This window comes from Dendropsophus ebraccatus, chromosome 5 (assembly GCF_027789765.1).
Source record: "Dendropsophus ebraccatus isolate aDenEbr1 chromosome 5, aDenEbr1.pat, whole genome shotgun sequence".
Lineage (NCBI taxonomy): Eukaryota > Metazoa > Chordata > Amphibia > Anura > Hylidae > Dendropsophus > Dendropsophus ebraccatus.
Window position 1 is genome coordinate 60,010,954 of NC_091458.1, and position 7,743 is coordinate 60,018,696.

The window sequence follows — 7,743 nt, forward strand, 5'->3', positions numbered from 1 at the left end:
CTGTCCTTGATAGTGAAATTATCTATGAATAACATAAACAAAGAAAAAGATCACATGTACTATTTGAAACACGTGCAAATGTTCTCATTATTACTGTGGATGAAGGACAATAAACCACTGCCATATATTCTCTACACTGCTCAGCTAGAATAATAAAACTACAAGTCTCATATTTTTTAGGTTCCCCCTCATGCTACCAAAACAACTCAGAAGGTGTCCTGTGGTATCTGACAACAAGACCCACGCAGCAGATCCTTTAAAGTGACTCTGTACCCACAATCTGACCCTCCCAAACCACTTGTTCCTTCAGATAGCTGCTTTTGATCCAAGATCTGTCCTGCGGTCCGTTCGGCAGGTGATGCAGTTATTGTCCTAGAAAACAACTTTTAAACTTGCAGCCCTGTGTCAAATTGGCGTGGCCTAGAGTCTGTATGTCATAGGATTGCAACGCCCCTCCGGCCCTCCTCCCCACCCTCCTCTTCACTAGGAAAGCCCCCGGGCAGGATTTTTCTTATTCATCACCTAAATACTGCACACAGGGCAGTTTCTAGGTCATTTTGGCAACAGGGCGAATTTTGATAAAAGCGCCCCCCCCCCCCCCCCCCCACCTCACTCAGTTCCGCTCTGGGGAAGAAAGGGGGGCTTTTATCAAGATTCGGGTTACTAGGAAGAAGCAGTGTGTGTATTGCAGCATAGAGCAGTGCAGCGCTCCTAACAGATAATGTTCTACTCAATACAAATTCATCATACAGTGACTCACAGGTGACGTGTTCTTTGATCTGAGGCGTCACTTTCACTTTTTCTCTCCATCCGGCTCCGGCCTCCATGACGGTTTCTTGCAGCTACAATTCATCTCTTCTGAACCTGCCAGACAAACATCTCAGGATCCGCACTTCCAGAAACTTCCTTCCCCTTTCCCACCTATAAGGTCCCAAACTGTATGCTGGGAGAGCTGGATGACCTCCATTACACTGACATACAGGATGCTGGGAGAGCTGGATGACCTCCATTACACTGACATACAGGATGCTGGGAGAGCTGGATGACCTCCATTACACTGACATACAGGATGCTGAAAGAGCTGGATGACCTCCATTACACTGACATAGAGGATGCTGGGAAAGCTGGGTGACCTCCATTATACACTGACATACAGGATGCTGGGAGAGCTGGATGACATCCATTACACTGACATAAAGGATGCTGGGAAAGCTGGGTCACCTCCATTATACTGACATACAGGATGCTGGGAGAGTTGGATGACCTCCATTATACACTGATATAGTGACATACAGGATTAGGGGAGAGCTGGGTGACCTCCATTATACACTGACATACAGTATTAGGGGAGAGCTGGGTGATCTCCATTATACTGACATACAGGATTAGGGGAGAGCTGGGTGACCTCCATTATACACTGATATACAGGAATAGGGGAGAGCTGGGTGACCTCCATTATACTGACATACAGGATTAGGGGAGAGCTGGGTGACCTCCATTATACAGACATACAGGATTAGGGGAGAGCTGGGTGACCTCCATTATACACTGATATACAGGAATAAGGGAGAGCTGGGTGACCTCCATTATACTGACATACAGGATTAGGGGAGAGCTGGGTGACCTCCATTATACACTGACATACAGGATTAGGGGAGAGCTGGGTGACCTCCATTATACTGACATACAGGATTAGGGGAGAGCTGGGTGACCTCCATTATACACTGACATACAGGATTAGGGGAGAGCTGGGTGACCTCCATTATACTGACATACAGGATTAGGGGAGAGCTGGGTGACCTCCATTATACTGACATTCAGGATTAGGGGAGAGCTGGGTGATCTCCATTATACACTGCCATACAGGATTAGGGGAGAGCTGGGTGACCTCCATTATACTGACATACAGGATTAGGGGAGAGCTGGGTGTCCTCCATTATACTGACATACAGGATTAGGGGAGAGCTGGGTGACCTCCATTATACACTGACATACAGGATTAGGGGAGAGCTGGGTGACCTCCATTATACACTGACATTCAGGATTAGGGGAGAGCTGGGTGACCTCCATTATACACTGACATACAGGATTAGGGGAGAGCTGGGTGACCTCCATTATACTGACATACAGGATTAGGGGAGAGCTGGGTGACCTCCATTATACTGACATACAGGATTAGGGGAGAGCTGGGTGACCTCCATTATACACTGACATACAGGATTAGGGGAGAGCTGGGTGACCTCCATTATACACTGACATACAGGATTAGGGGAGAGCTGGATGACATCCATCACACTGACATACAGGATTAGGGGAGAGCTGGGTGACCTCCATTATACTGACATACAGGATTAGGGGAGAGCTGGATGACCGCCATTACACTGACATACAGGATTAGGGGAGAGCTGGGTGACCTCCATTATACTGACATACAGGATGCTGGGAGAGCTGGGTGACCTCCATTATACTGACATACAGGATTAGGGGAGAGCTGGGTGACCTCTATTATACTTTGACATACAGGATTAGGGGAAAGCTGGGTGACCTCCATTATACTGACATACAGGATTAGGGGAGAGCTGGGTGACCTCCATTATACTGACATACAGGATTAGGGGAGAGCTGGGTGACCTCCATTATACTGACATACAGGATTAGGGGAGAGCTGGGTGACCTCTACTATACTTTGACATACAGGATTAGGGGAAAGCTGGGTGACCTCCATTATACTGACATACAGTATTAGGGGAGAGCTGGGTGACCTCCATTATACTGACATACAGGATTAGGGGAGAGCTGGGTGACCTCCATTATACTGACATTCAGGATTAGGGGAGAGCTGGGTCATCTCCATTATACACTGCCATACAGGATTAGGGGAGAGCTGGGTGACCTCCATTATACTGACATACAGGATTAGGGGAGAGCTGGGTGTCCCCCATTATACTGACATACAGGATTAGGGGAGAGCTGGGTGTTCTCCATTATACACTGACATACAGGATTAGGGGAGAGCTGGGTGACCTCCATTATACACTGACATACAGGATTAGGGGAGAGCTGGGTGACCTCCATTATACACTGACATTCAGGATTAGGGGAGAGCTGGGTGACCTCCATTATACACTGACATACAGGATTAGGGGAGAGCTGGGTGACCTCCATTATACTGACATACAGGATTAGGGGAGAGCTGGGTGACCTCCATTATACTGACATACAGGATTAGGGGAGAGCTGGGTGACCTCCATTATACACTGACATACAGGATTAGGGGAGAGCTGGGTGACCTCCATTATACTGACATACAGGATTAGGGGAGAGCTGGGTGACCGCCATTACACTGACATACAGGATTAGGGGAGAGCTGGGTGACCTCCATTATACTGACATACAGGATGCTGGGAGAGCTGGGTGACCTCCATTATACTGACATACAGGATTAGGGGAGAGCTGGGTGACCTCCATTATACACTGACATACAGGATTAGGGGAGAGCTGGGTGACCTCCATTATACTGACATTCAGGATTAGGGGAGAGCTGGGTGACCTCCATTATACTGACATTCAGGATTAGGGGAGAGCTGGGTGACTTGTCAGCTCTGGCGCCAGGGGTGGGGCTTATCACAGGGGGGGCGGGCTTATCGGGACATATCGGGGCTCCCTCTGTGCTGGATCCCGCACCAGATACTCACCTGTCACCCTGCAGCCTCCAGCTCCTCTTCTTGGTGAGTCCGTCCTCTTCTGGCTTCCAGTGCAGGCAGCCACCTGTCATACAGAGGCCGCCTGCACAGGAAGCCTCTCTGTCTCTGCCCCGGCTGCTGTTTCCTTTAGCTGTGCGTGCTGTACGCACAGCTAAAGGTCTCTCTGGCCAGGGGATCTGGAACTTAGATTCCAGATCCTCGGGCCAGTCCTAATGATGCGGGCGCTGCAGGCCGGGTACTGTCGGGCGCCGCCTGGCGCCCCCTAGCTGTGGGCACCCCGTGCGGTGGCCCGGCTCGCCCGCCCCTAGAAACGGCCCTGACTGCACAGGTGCCTTAACGATCCAGCTCATGGGCAGTGTTCACACAAGTGATAAATAGGGGAAATTGTTCTAGGGGCATTCCTAATGATGAAGAGGGCGGGAAGGAGGGACGGATGGGTGTCGCAATCCTAGGGCATAGACACTCTAGGCCACGACGATTTGACTCAGGGCTGCAAGTTTAAAAGTTTTTTTTATTGCAATAACTTTATCACCTGCCAAATGGACCCCAGGATAGATCTTGGATTAAAAGCAGCTATCTGAAGGTACAAGTGGGTTTTTTTTGGGGGGGGGAGCAGATTATGGGTACAAAGTCGCTTTAAGTCCTGTAAATTGCGAGGTGTGGCCTACATGGATTGGATCAGATGCTCAATAAAACTGAGAATGTACCTTGGCTAATCGCGCCATTCTGACCAGCTGCAAACTCATTGACCATCACCATGTATCTCCCCGTATAAGAGGTGAAGTGCAGGCAAAGGCTGATCGCAGGAGAAAGCTGCATGACTCATAAAGACTTTGGGGTAGATGGATCAATGTTTGTGTCTAGCACAAGTTGACAAAAAGTTGCATATTTTCGTTCAATGACCCCCCCTTGTGCAAAAAATGTACACCATGTTTGTTTACTGGGGAAAAAAAAGATGAAAAAACAGCTATAATACGTTTTGATCTGTTTTTCCATTGAATTCCATTATACATTTTGTGTACGTGAACCTTTTGATAAAAACAGCGAACCTGGGAAGATTTTTTAAAAAGTGTGGCACAAAAAAGCCACCTATTTATGCACCTGCCCCTTCATTTTCAAATGAGATACCAACCAAGAAACACCAACATCCAGGCTGTGTAGTGCTTCCGCACAGCAAAAATGGCATGAAGGAGGAGATTTATCAAAGGTGGTAAAATATACACTGGTGTAAACTGCCTAAAGCAACCAATCACAGCTCACCTCCCGGCTCAGTTTACCTGCACTGTACAATTTCCCTTCAGTGCCATCACTGGGGATATAAAGCACTACGCAGCACCTATTCAAATAAATAGATTATCTGTGAATTGAAGGATAGGTCCTTCAGAGTGAGGGATGTACTTTGTGATTGCCCTCCACTCTATCCAGGAGGTGACAATTCTAAACAGTGCATACCCCTCAATTATCACAGAATTATATGTGTTATATGGAATGGGTTTTCTAGCCTGGACATACTCTGTAAGCAAACCAATTCCATTGGAAGTTTCTTCTTTGTAAAAAAGTTTCGGTTACCAACGGATAAACAGAGAAAACAAATGGAGGGGAGTTTATTATTATGGGAAAGAAGTTTATTATCATGCGGGAAAAGGTACAGATTCTTGCAGAAACCACCCTGTTTGCACATGTGCTTCTTTTCCCCGAACGTACATACCTGGACTCCTCCTGAACCTGAGTCATCATGAGTTACGCATGCTAGCAGGCAGAAATCATGGCAGAAATCTACACCTGCCCTTGCGCATCCGTCGGGATGCATGGGAGTGGGGTTTTACAGACTTGATAAATTCCCCCCATGGTCCCTGCTTATTTAAGCTATCCCTAATAAAGCACTAAAAGGGGAGGGATAGTTAGCCAGTTCCATCAAGTCTAATATGTTTTATCTAATATATGGGCACATGATTTGTAAAACCCATATCATGCAATCTAATGGACAGTAGAAAGTTCTATTATTACATTTATAATGTTGCAACACGGAGTATACTGAGTCATTGTGCAGCTGCTCAGGTTGAACATATGGTTAACCCCCGTATATGCTCTTCCTTTCTTCTATTGTCTTCCTTTAACTTCTTTCACTGAAGTTTTCATCACCAAATACTAATACAATGCAAATACAAAAGTCACCTGCTGCCATCAAGGTAGTGATGAAAATATCATTTTGTTTTTCTGCACAATATTTTAGATTCACAGTATGAATTAGTTACTGAACATTAACAACTCCACTGAATCAACTGTAAGATAAATATTCAAATAATGTGATGGCTTTTAATATCCATATATATATCCCTGCAGGTTTCTCTGCAATGTCTTTCTTATTACCACACCCGTGGGCGCTCTCTGACTCATAATAACCAGGTGTTAACAGCTGCTTATTGTGTAAACAGGTGAGGTTTGTTGCTTACAATTCTAGATATTCTTTTATATGGCTTATCTGATTTAAAAAAAAAATGTGCTCATGTGCAGGGGACACAGAGACAGCTCTATATTTGCACAGGGCAAGATGGGTATTCCTTTCACATATAGGTTTCTTTTTGTGATTTTCTCAAAATCTGGGCAACAAAACAAAGCATGAATAAAATCTGCAGGTGGCCTCTCCTTACTGTGTAGCATTTACCGTAGCTAGACAGATTATTTTTTTACTTTTACAGAAGTTACATTTCAGTACGTGACATTAGAAATAAGGAATTACTCTCCTTCCCCTCTCATGAGCATGGCACAGGCATTCATTGTGAATTCAGATCTCAGGAGCATGTGTTGATGGCATGACTCTACTTCTGCTTTACACTCCAGTGCTGTATCTGTTAACATGACCTCAGTGTATCTTATATCTTTACCATCTGTTTTTTCTAATTATTTCATTTTTTTCCCCACCCTGATCTGTCTGGGCTGATCAGACACTAATTGCGCTATGAAGAGGACTCCCCCCCATCCCCTTCCCCCCGTTCAACAGATATTGTGATTGATCTGGTTGACTATCTGCATTGAATAGTCCAGTGAGCATGAAATTTATTAAAAAAGGGTGTGAATGCTAGGCTCAAGAGATATGAGCCTGATTCACACAGCCTCAACCTCATAGCCCATATGCCTGATTCATGCCCCCTAAGACTTATATTCACACACCCTAAACCCGATTCATGCCACGAAACCTCATATTCACACCCCTGAGTCTGATTCATGCCCCCTTACCCTCGTATTAAAACCCCTGAGATATTTATGCCCCCACAGGCTCATATTCACAACCCCTGAGATATTCATGCCCCTCAGCCTCATATTCACACCGCTGAGCTATTCACGGCCCCTCAGTCTCATATTTACACCCTTTTTTAAAATAACATTCCCGCCCATCTGGCTCCTCAGGGAACAGTGCAGGTGTTAAACCAAATAGAAAAATACCTATATTTCAGGAGTAGGGTAGGCTTATAGCAACAAAATAAAAACAGGGTTAGAATTACAGCAAACAAGGATTCAGAACAGCATAGAAACTTTTTTTTTATTTTGACCTGCATTACACCTAACACAGTGTTCCTTAAAGAAGAAGTCTGGTGTAAATTTTTATTAAATTACTGAATTGCACCGCAAAAGTTATACAAATTACCAGAATACACTTATTATGGTAAATGTTTTTAAAGTCCTTTTTTCCCTGCACTTCCTACTGCATCAAGGCTTCACTTCCAGGATAAAGTGGTGATGTCATGACCGGACTCCCAGAGCTGTGCAGGCTGAGGCTGCTGGAGAGGATGATGGCAGGGGATGCTCAGTGTCCTCCAGTGCCCTGTGTCCCTCAGTGTCTCTCTGCCATCATCCTCTCCAGCATATATACAATTATATCTACATGAGACTGGACGGGTCTCCTGTAGGTCCACAGAACAAAAAAAATCATTCCAAAACAGTTAAAAAAATTTTTCATCTAAAGCTGCAACAAAAAAAAAAAAAAACAGGAAAAGAGACACTAGTATTGGGTAATGATACACATGGATGTATAGATTAC